The following is an 11,560-nucleotide window of genomic DNA, read 5'->3' as shown; positions in this document are numbered from 1 at the left end:
ATCGGAATCTGGATGCCCCCTTTAACAAGGGGGCCCCCAGATCCCACCCCCCCATGTTAATGAGTATGGAGTACATGGCCCCAATACTCATTCACAAAAAACAAAAATTGTAGTGTGAAAAAAATAGGTCACGGTCTTTGACAAATCCTTTATTAAAAGAAAAAAACAGAAGAATGTCCCCCGCAGTAAATCTAACATCAATCACGATGCCCGCCATCACTGCCGCTACCGCAGCCGACCCGTGAAAGAGAATTTAAAAAAGAATTAAAATCAAATCTGGAACTTTTACCACCTGACTTAAAGATGCACACTATGCGTGGCTCGTCCTCCTATATGCGTTACGCCCAGGTGGGGCATCCTCAATAAGAGCCAATTTAACAAAATATATGGTAGGAATGGTGCATTATAACTTAACATCATAACAACATAATAATACATATTGTACAGCCTCTATCCCTTGTCCTATTTGTATCGTGTATAAAAATATTCTCTTGTGCTAGAAAGCCAAAACATATAAACCTAATAAGTGTGCTATTGTGCTATTCTAACACAAAGAAATAAACAAAACAAGCAAAAATGAAAGTATAACTTAAGGAAAAACTTTTTTTCCCCTCAGAACAGACTGGAGAGGGATTAGAACATATGTCAGATCTTTATTGCTGACCGTGCCTCTGTTAGTGAGATTCATCCTCTCTATTTGTCCTGGTTACCATTATCATTGAAAATGAAAGTAAAATAAAATCCCATATTTTCGGTTGTCCATAAAACAGTAATAGAGGGGAAATCTTCCATTGAAGGCACTGGTACTGGTGACCCTGGTTACAACCAGGGATTCCGTCAATTTGGAGGGATTTCTTTTCACTTCCTGTTTTGGCTATGAGACAGGAAGCAAAGGAAAATCTCCCCAGTGGCACAGAGACAGCAAAAAAACTGACAGGGGTTACAACCTTCCCTTACTTGCTCCAAAATAAAAAAAATTGCCTTTAGTTCTACTTTAAATGCAGCACTAATTAGTGTTGAAAACGTAATATGAGGTCTGACTGGAAAAAGTCCAGCCATTGTTATAACGAGTTGGTTTGCGCAACATCAATGTAACATGGCAGCCAAGGAAAGTGGACTGCAATGCGTATGCATAAACAATCATGACTTCACTGTACTTGTAAAAGTGTGGCACAAAGACTTCAAAATGGTCGAGAATATTCTGAAAGTGATCCATATTCTGGTAGGCCTGCAACACGCCGAACACCAGAGAATGTTGAACATGTATGGGCTTCTATCAACAAACATTGGCAACTGACAGTGCAAGAGCTAGAAGCTGAGCTGGGGATTCCAGAAACGACTGTGTCTGAGATTTTGATGCAGGATCTTGGTATTAAACATGTTGTGAGGTCTCAGTATGCCTACTTTTCAGGAGACTGAGGCGTCATTGTCCTATGTACAATGTTTCTTGCATCTTGTAAACTACTTCACTAATGCTTTATTGTTCATATTACATGACAGGATACTTTCTGGACAGACCTCAAACCAATAGACAAATAATCACCCTCTGGGAGGGGTGGTGAGGGTAGTGCATGAAGGCCTAGACAGTTGGTGGTAGTTGGGGATTCTATAATCAAGCGGACTGAATAATTTGTCACCAGGATCGCCTCAACCAAATGGTTTGTTGTCTCCCTGGTGCTGGAGTTCGGCATGTGGTGGACCGGGTTGACAAATTACTGGGAGGGGCTGGGCATGACCCAGCTGTCTTGGTCCATGTTGGAACCAATGACAGAATACATGGAATGTGGAGGCTCCTTAAGTATTAATTTAAAGAACTAGGCTGCACATTGAAGGGAAGGACTTCCAAGGTGATATTCTCTGAAATATTACCTGTGCCATGCGCAACTCAGGAAAGACAAGGGGAGATTGGAGAACTCAATGCATGGCTAAAGACCTGGTGTAAGAGGGAAGTATTTGTGTTTCTAAAGCACTGGGCTGACTTTTCATTGGGGTGCAACCTATATGCTAGAGATGCTTTGCACCTAAATGGAAGGGGGTCTGCTGTGCTAGGGGAGAGGTTTATGGGGAGGCTGGAGGAGTATTTAAACTAGGATCGAGGGGGAAGGAGAATTAGATAATGGGGGCGAGGGCTATGGCAGATGATAAGAAGATTCCCATGTTACAAACAACCATTGGAATTGGTACCATTTGTAGGAAAAAAAAAAAATGCTAAATACGTGTGCACAAGGTGTCAATGAATTAAAGCAGGGGTCCTCAAACTACGGCCCGTGGGCCACATGCGGCCCGCCGAGGCCATTTATCCGGCCCGCCGGCAGGGGCGTGTTTTCCGCGAGGAAGGGACACTAAGTACAGGGGGCTGCTGTACCTTACCTGGCTCCAGTTCCAGTCCCACGATGATCCAGTCCAGGAAGCGCTGCTCCTTCATTCACTCCGGCTACTCCCTCACTCTTGCCGCTTGGCTCCACCTTCTCACCGGTGATTGGGCGCCAGAACTGTAGCTCAGGAAAGGCACAGACGGCCAATCACCTGCGAGGAGGCAGCCGAGTGGCCCCGCGAACATTGAGTGAGGGAGAGGGACGGAATGAAGAAGGACAGCTGACAGGTAAGTGTGCCGTGCAGATGGTGCTGCTGCAACCAGGTACAGTTGCAAGAAAAAGTATGTGAACCGCTTGGGATTACGTGGAGTTTTGCATGAATTGGGCATAAAATGTGCTCTGAACGTCATCTAAGTCACAACAATAGAAGAACACAGTCTGCTGAACATAATACTACACAAACATTAGATGTTGCCATGGTTTAGTTGCACATAACATGTAAACATTCACAGTGCAGGGAGGAAACATTATGTGAACCTTTGGACTTAATAACTGGTTGACCCTCTTTTGGCAGCAATAACCTCAACCAAACATTTCCTGTAGTTGCAGATCAGACCTGCACAACGATCTGGAGTAATTTTGGACCACTCCTCTTCACAAAACTGTTTCAGTGTAGCAATATTCTTGGGATGTCTGGTGTGAATCGCTCTCTTAAGGTCATGCCACAGCATTTCAATCGGGTTGAGGTCAGGACTCTGACTTGGCCACTCCAGAAGGCATATTCTGTGCTGTTGCAGCCATTGTTTTGTTGAATTACTTGTATGCTTTGGGTCATTGTCCTGTTGTATCACCCATCCTCTGCAGAGCTTCAGTTGACGGACAGATGGTCGTACGTTTTCCTGCAAAATGTCTTGATAAACTCTGGAATTCATTTTCCCATCAATGACAACAATCCGTCCAGGCCCTGAGGCAGCAAAGCAGCCCCAAACCATGATGCTCCCTCCGCTATGTTTTACAGTGGGGATGAAGTTTTGATGTTGGTGTGCTGTGCCTTTTTTTCTCCACACATAGTGTTGTGTGTTCTTCCCAAACAACTCAATCTTGGTTTCATCTGTCCACAGTATATTTTGCCAGTAGTGCTGTGAAACATCCAGGTGCTCTTTTGCAAACTTCAAACGTGTTGCAATATTCCTTTTTGGCAGCAATGGCTTCCTCCGTGATGTCCTCCCATGTACTCCATTCTTGTTTAATGTTTTCCTTATTGTAGATGTGTCAACAAAAATGTTAGCATGTGCCAGAGATTTCTGTAGGTCTTTAGCTGACACTCTGGGATTCTTCTTTACCTCATGCAGCATTCTGCGCTGTGCTCTTGCAGTCATTTTTACAGGACGACCACGCCTAGGGAGAGTAGCAACAGTGCAAAACTTTCTCCATTTGTAGACAGTCTGTCTTACCGTGGACACATGAACATCAAGGCTTTTGGAGATACTTTTGTAACCCTTTCCAGCTTCATGCAAGTCAACAATTCTTGATCGTAGGTCTTCTGAGAGCTCTTTTCTGCGAGGCATGGCTCACATCAGACAGTGCTTCTTGAAACCAGTAAACCCAAAACAAATGTGTGTTTTTTAAGGGCAGGACAGCTGTCAGCAACACCTCCAATATCATCACACTGATTGGAGTCAAGGTTGGCTCACTCCTGGCTCCAATTAGGTCTGGGAGAAGTCATTAAGCTAGGGCCTCACATACTTTTTCCTCCCTGCACTGTGAATGTTTACATGTTATGTGCAATTAAACCATGGCAACATCTAATGTTTGTGTAGTATTATGTTCAGCAGACGGTGTTCTTCTATTGTTGTGACTTAGATGACGTTCAGAGTACTTTTTATGCCCAATTCATGCAAAACTCCACGTAATCCCAAGGGGTTCACATACTTTTTCTTGCAACTGTATGCTGGCTGCAGCACCACCATGCTGGAACAGGGGTCAGCAAGTTAAGTGTCATTGGTGTCAGTGGGAGGAATACTGCCCCATCATTGGTGTCACTGATACTAATGATGGGGCATTATTCCTCCCACTGACACCAATGATGGGGCACTATTCCTCCCCCCCGACAGCAACAATGGGACACTATTCCTCCCTCCCACTGACACCAACGATGGGGCACTATTCCACCCCCCCACTGACACCAACGATGGAACACTATTCCTTCCCCCACTGAGACCAATGTTGCTATCCCCCCCACTGACACCAATGACGGGGCACTATTCTTCCCACTGACACCAATGATGGGACACTATTCCTCCCACTGACACCAATGATGGGACACTATTCCTCCCACTGACACCAATGATGGGGCACTATTCCTCCCACTGACACCAATGTTGGGACACTATCCCCTTCCCCCACTGACACCAATGATGGGGCACTATTCCCCCCCCCACACTGACACCAACAATGGGGCACTATTCCTCCCTCCACTGACACTAATGATGGGGCACTATTCCTCCCACTGACACCAATGATGGGGCACTATTCCTCCCACTGACACCAATGATGGGGCACGTTTCTTTCCACTGACACCAATGATGGGGCACATTTCTTCCCACTGACACCAATGATGGGGCACTATTCCTCCCACTGACACTAATGATGGGACACGATTCTTCCCACTGACACCAATGATGGGGCACGATTCCTCCCACTGACACCAATGATGGGGCACTATTCCTCCCACTGACACCAATGATGGGGCACTATTCCTCTCACTGACACTAATGATGGGGCACTATTCCTCCCACTGACACCAATGATGGGGCACTATTCCTCCCACTGACACCAATGATGGGGCACTATTCCTCCCACTGACACCAATGATGGGGCACTATTCCTCCCACTGACACCAATGATGGGGCACTATTTCGCTCCAAAAGACACACTTGGGGGAAATGTCTGTGCGTCTTATGGAGCGGCCGGCCTAGTATTCCCGCCGCTGTTGTATGTCCGCAGTCTCTGGTCATCTCCTGTACTGTGTCCACATTTGTTCATAGTTTTTTTTTTTTCAAAACTGTAGTCCGGTCCTCCAACGATCTGAGGGACAGTGAACTGGCCCCCTGTTTAAAAAGTTTGAGGACCCCTGAATTAAAGTGTTTGTTCAACAATGTCAGAAGTCTGCCAAGCAAAATAGGTGAATTGGAAGCTTTGCTGCATGAACAGAACTATGATTTAATTGGTATTGCTGAATCTTGGCTTCATTCTTCACATGACTGGGTCATTAACATTCCTGGCTATGTTCTCTTTCAGAGAGACAGGGTAAAAAGGAAAGGTGGTGGTGTCTGTCTCTACAGTATGTGAGAACAAATCTCAGAGTGAGAGTGATAGAGGACCTAGTTGATGGGGAGTGTGATGATGCTGAAGCATTATGGATGGAACTGCACATGGGGGTACGTACTACAAAGGTAATCATTGGAGTTTGTTATAGGCCTCCCAGTGTTAATGAGGAGGCGGAGACTCAGCTTCTTGCACAGATCGAAAGGGCTGCAAGGGCTGGGACAGTGATAATAATGGGGGATTTTAACTACCCAGAAATTGACTAGAGTAATAGTACTGCAGGAACAGTTAAAGGGCAAAAATGTATAAACCTACTGCAGGAGAATTTTATGGTACAGTTCACATAGGCCCAGGGGCGGATTGACAACTCATGGGGCCCCCGGGCAATAGGGGATCATGGGGCCCCTGTGTCTTTGCCCACACTCAAAGCACACCCAAAAAAGCCTAGAAAAAGGTACCAGGGGCATTTCATGGGGCCCCCTACTGACCCTGGGCCCTCGGGCAGTGCCCGAGTGCTCGAATGGTTAGTCCGCCCTGTATAAGCACCAACTAGGAATGATGCTCTGCGGGACCTGGCAATCTCAAACCATGCAGAGCTTATTATAAATGTACATATAAAAGAACATCTGGGTAGCAGTGACCATAACATGATTTAATTTCTTGTTAGCTGTAAACATCAAGCACATAAGGGAAAAATAAAAATGCTCAACTTTAAGGGAGCTAATTTTCAAAGGCTGAGAGTTGCTCTCCAAGACCTAGACAGGGAGGAAATATTGGCATTGATGAACACAACACAGAAATGGGAGTTCTTCAAAAAGACTATATGAACACACTGCAAAATATATTCCCATGGGCAACAAGTTTAAAAGGCTAAAAATCAAACCCATGTGGCTTACAGCCAAAGTTACAAAATGCTATCATTCTTTAAACATTACAAAGAATATAACAGAATATGCAAAAAGGAAATAAAGGCCGCAAAAATTGAAAACAAACGACAGATTGCAAAAGATAGCAGGACAAATCCCCAAAAATTCTTCAAATATATTAATAGTAAAAAGGTCAGGTCCGAGAATGTAGGCCCTTTACAAAATAATCTAGAGTGGGTGACTGGGGACAAAGAGAAGGCAAATGTATTAAATACCTTCTTCAGCTCTGTATATACAAAGGAGCATGGGGGAACTCTTGTCCATAATGGCCAAGGTATTGACACAGCTCCGGATGATCCACATTGGTTCACAATTGATATGAACCAGAAATATTTAGACAGAATAAAGGTGACTAAAGCACCCTGACTGGATGGCACACACCCACGGGTCCTTAAAGAATTGAGCTCTGTCATTTCAAAGCCATTGTTTATAATTTTTAGGGACTTTTTAATGACTGGCATAGTACCTCTGGATTGGCGTAAGGCCAATGCGGTACCTATATTTGACCATTTGCCGCCCGGCCAATGGCCGTTTGGAGGCCGCAAAAATGCACTAGCTTTCCGGGTGGACGCCATTTGGCGTCCTCCCACACATGTGCAGTTTTCGCGCTTGCAGAGCCGCGCAGCGGCGCGATCTTTCACCGGCCATGTACCTCGGACACGGCCGATGACAGATCTTAGTATCGGCCCCGTTGCCGGTACCATGTGACCTGCTGTGACCAATCACAGCAGGTCACATGACAGTTGTATTCAATGGATGGTTTCATTCATGCCATCCATTGTATACTAGTGTCTAGCTGTGAATGGTCACAGCGATCACATGCACGTCATGTGATTAGCTGTGGCCAAATCACAGCTAAGCAAAAAAAAAAGACCCTGAATGAATCGATGTCATTCAGGTAAATGCTTGCTTATAGCAAAGTAATTCTTTGCTATAAGCAAATTGTGTAAAAAAAAAAATACTGATCACTTCCCCAAAGTAGTACAATGTTACTATGCTACTATGGTTACTATGGTAACATTGTACTACTTTGGTCATAGTAAAATATGAAAAAAAATCTTTAAAAAAATTAAAAAATGTGATAAACAATTAAAAATAATAATAAAAAAAATATATATATATACTTTTTTTTTTCATACTGCCACCAGTCAGTGTCCCTGGTCACTGCCATGCCAGTTATATGATGATGCTGTACTGCACCGGTGACAGTATGTAAAAAAAAAATAGTGAAAATAATTTTCCGAAAAATTATGACAAAAAAAATACAACTTCAAAAAACTCGCCATTCCTCTTATGAAGTAAGTTGGACTGTCTACTTTACAAAAAGGGGTCATTTGGGGGATATCTGTACTGTTCTGACATTCTTGGACCTCAAGAAATTAGATTGGCTGTCAGTACTTCAGGATTGATCAATTTTCAGATCTATACCATAGTTTGTGAAATCTATAACTTTCCTACAAACTAAAAAATACATCCTAATTTGGGTTATTTTCACCAAAGACATGTAGCAGAATACATCTCGGCCTAAATTTATGAAGAGCAATCATTTATTTGTAAACTTTTATAACAGAAACAAAGAAAAACATGTTTTTTTTTTCAAAATGTTTGGTCTTTTTTTGTTAATTTAGCAAAAATAAAAACCCCGGCAGTGATTAAATACCACCAAAAGAAAGCTCTAGTTGTGTGAAGAAAATGATAAAATTTTAGTTTGGGTACAATGTTGTATGACCGCGCAATTGTCATTCAAAATGTGAGAGCGCTGAAACCTGAAAAATGGCCTGGGCAGGAAGGTGTAAAATTGCCTGGTATTGAATTGGTTAAAAAGGGGTCAAAATCTTTACCAAGTAATTATAGACCTGTTAGTTTAACTTCTATAGTTGGGCAGATACTGGAGAGTTTAATAAAAGACCACATAGATGAGTTCTTGCTGGGAAAAAATATTTTAAGCAACAGACAGCATGGATTCATGAAAGACAAGTTGTCAAACAAATCTCATTTCTTTTTATGAGAAGGTGAGCAAAACCTTGGACAGAGGGGTGGCAGTGGACGTGGTATACTTGGAATTTGCAAAAGCGTTTGACACAGTTCCCCAGACACGGCTAATGTGTAAGGTAAAGTCTACGGGCTTGGAAAAATCTGTATGTAAATGGCTAGAAAACTGGCTAAAAGATCGTATTCAGAGAGTAGTGGTTAATGATTCATACTCTGAATGGTCTAGGATTGTCGGTGGTGTACCCCAAGGTTCAGTGTTGGGACCCTTACTTTTTAATACAGTATATTTATAAACAATATAGGGTCTGGGATTAAAAATCCTATTTCATTCTTTGCAGACACCAAGCTGTGCAGGATGTCTTCAATTTACAAGCTGACCTCAATGCACTGTTTAATTGAGCAACTGTGTGGCAAATGAGGTTTAATGTTGATAAATGTAAGGTTATGCACTTGGGGGCTAAGAGTATGCATGCATCATACATACTAGGGGGAGTACAACTGGGGGAATCAATGGTGGAGAAGGATCTGGGAGTTCTGGTAGATCACAAGCTTAATAATGGCATGCAATGCCAAGCTGTGGTTTCTAAAGTGAGCAAAATCCTCTCTTGTATTAGACTCCAGAGAGAGATAGATATGATTTTACCCCTGTACAAATCATTAGTAAGACCTCATCTGGAATATGCAGTTCAGTTTTGGGCACCAATTTACAAAAAGAACATTGGGGAACTGCAGAAAGTACAAAGAAGGGCAACCAAACTTATAAGAGGCATGGAGGAGATCAGCTATGAGAAAAGATTAGAGGAACTGATTTAATTCTCTCTTGAGAAGAGGAGATTAAGAAGATATGATCAACATGTATAAATACATCAGTGGTTCATATAGTGAACTCGGTGTAGAGTTACTAAACCTTAGATCATCACAGAGGACAAGGGGGCACTGTAACGGAACCGACCCAGACCGCGCTTGAGTACTTCTGTTAGAATACCGCTTCCCCGTCCGAACACCGACAACAGAGACCACAGCTGACCATACAAGACTAGACAACACCAGTCTGTCTGCACATGGAACGCTTTATTTTAAACTCAAACGGGCTTTTTATACAATACACACTGAGACTGATCACATGATCATATGCGGGAAAAAAAAAAACATATGTGGATATAGGTGTGCTTCAGATAATGAAAAATAACATAAGGCACAACTCACCTCACATCTCTGTATAGTAAAAATGGCATGCTTCACAAAACCGCAGGTGTTTATCAGATGTTGCCACCACTGGAATGCATTCCACAGAGGAGGTTCCATAGGAATAGATGGAATGCATCAGTTTTTCAGGCGGAACTGGTCAGATGGCAGATGGTCCATGTATCCCTATGGACTGGTGGGTGTAAATGGTCTGTTTACACTTGCCTACCTCCAATCTGATCCAATCCACTAAAAAAAATAAAACCAGAAGGAAATCTGTCTCACTTCGTCTAGGCAGATCAGGGGGCAATCAGATTTAAACAGACAGCCAGTCCATTTACACCTGACCACCCATAGAGCAGAGTGGTTTTGGCCTGTGTCCGCTCTGCATACACTGAGAAGACATGCGACCTGTTATCTGCCTGCTCTGCTCAGTAGGGGATTGGTGGAAACATCCCCTGCTGAGCAAAGCAGATTCCGCCCTGTGTGAAATGGGCCTAAAGCTTAAGTCCAGGTTCCTTGTCACTTTAAATTGGAAAATATGTCACCAGCACAATGTAGATTGTCCAAATGGGTCCAAAGCTTTATTTAGCAATCACTTTATATTTACAGAGGCCTCGCAAGACCCCTTTATTTGGCATGTGACACGCCTGTGCCTTTGAATGTTGATGGTTTCCAGCTGGGGATCGCTGCAGCACCCATTGATATCCGACAACAAAGAAATGTGTGCATTGGACATATTGTGGTTGTCACTTTAAATAGCATGGCCCAACTATTAAAAGTGAGAGAAAACCCGGGCTCCGGCTTTAAAGGGAAAATGAAGTTTGCAGTCAATGCATATTGTACACATACTGCAACATTCCCTTCAGGAATTTGTTATAGCATTATATGACAATTATGTTGTTGTGACAACAGTCATTTGTACATGGCTGAAACCTAGGGGAATGCTTGTGTGGAGAGGTTTCAGAGTAATGACTCATGAGTTCAGGAGGTACGAGGACTATTCCTCTCAGCCACAAATAATATAGGGTGGAGTGAGAATAAGAAAGAGCTTAAAGCTTAAAGAACATGGATTACAGAATCATTTTAGGGAGAGGAAGAAGACAAGACAGAAGGCCTAGTGATTAAATAATAACACATTGCTGTTGTGCAATGCCGTGACAATGAAAGACTTAAGAAACACAGTAGAACAATAATAAGTTTTATATAGGATAAAAAAAAAGTTTTGTTTTACAAGTTGTATTTATTTTCTGGTGTTTCCCAATTTTATTAAGGAATGTACTCCTTGAATGAACAAGCAAGAGTTTGGTATGCATTCCTAGGCATAGGTCTTTGTATGTGATATCCCAAATCTAGCTTGGGTGTAAATTGAAAATTCCAACCCCCGTGTAACTAAAAATAACAAAGGAGTACCATATGCTACACTCACCCTTTATCTGATGCTGTCCCCCAGACTCACTGATCCTGCAATGTAACACCACCACTTTATCGAGCTCAATGACACCCAACGTCTTTCCACACACATCCTGTGCACTGAGGGTATAAAGGCTATGCCCCCGCTCCGTACTCACAGGAAAATGCTGCAGACAGTTGCCCTATGTCAATGTGTGGCACGCTTCTCTGTAGCCTTTAGAATCCAAATTACTCATCACCCACAGAAGGAAAGGGTAAAGAGGACCTGTGACATGACTAGACAGAAGACACTTGGGAAAAAGGTAAGTATAACTTTTTTATCTGATGAAATAGTGTTTCAACATGGGTTTGTCTTCTTGTAGGATTTGGGCTAATCAACAATTTCCAAGATCTAACTGGAAC

The sequence above is a fragment of the Staurois parvus genome, unplaced genomic scaffold (assembly GCF_062004578.1).
Source record: "Staurois parvus isolate SC_StPar_1 unplaced genomic scaffold, SC_StPar_1.0 ptg000436l, whole genome shotgun sequence".
NCBI lineage: Eukaryota > Metazoa > Chordata > Amphibia > Anura > Ranidae > Staurois > Staurois parvus.
This window is presented reverse-complemented; position numbering follows the sequence as displayed.